Source organism: Sus scrofa, chromosome X (assembly GCF_054392235.1).
Source record: "Sus scrofa isolate SSC_HxYL_T2T_F1_AM1 chromosome X, Sscrofa_HxYL_maternal_Yorkshire_Landrace_v2.0, whole genome shotgun sequence".
Lineage (NCBI taxonomy): Eukaryota > Metazoa > Chordata > Mammalia > Artiodactyla > Suidae > Sus > Sus scrofa.
Genome location: NC_139401.1, coordinates 93,210,810 through 93,211,285, shown reverse-complemented (window position 1 = coordinate 93,211,285; position 476 = coordinate 93,210,810).

Below are 476 nucleotides of genomic sequence, written 5' to 3'. Positions count from 1 at the left end.
GTCTGCATGCGTCGGCTCCAGCTCACGTGAGGGCCACGTCACTCGTGAGCTCAGGACCCCAAATCACCACTCCCACCAGCAGTGCGGCAGGAGACCCCCCCCGCCCCTTTTTCCTTCCTCTCCACAGCAGAACCTGCCACTCATTTTCCTCTAACCATCCCAGAGACCAGAAGTATTTCTCTTGTGGTTGGAATTTGTCTTTCCGTATCTGCACCTATGTCATTAGTCTTGTCTTCCTCTTTTGAGGAATAAAATTTCTCTCCTCTATTCCCTGCCCATCCACCCCTGCCCCCAACCCAGCACGAAGGTCCAGCATTTCCCCTGCACCCCTATACGAAATGGGATTCAAGATCTCAGAAAAGGAGATGGGTAGTGGGAGTGTCTTACTTTCTTAAACTTTTCTGTTCATTAATAAAAAATTAGGAGTTCCCGTTGTGGCTCAGCGAGTTACAAACCCAACTAGTATCTATGAGAAT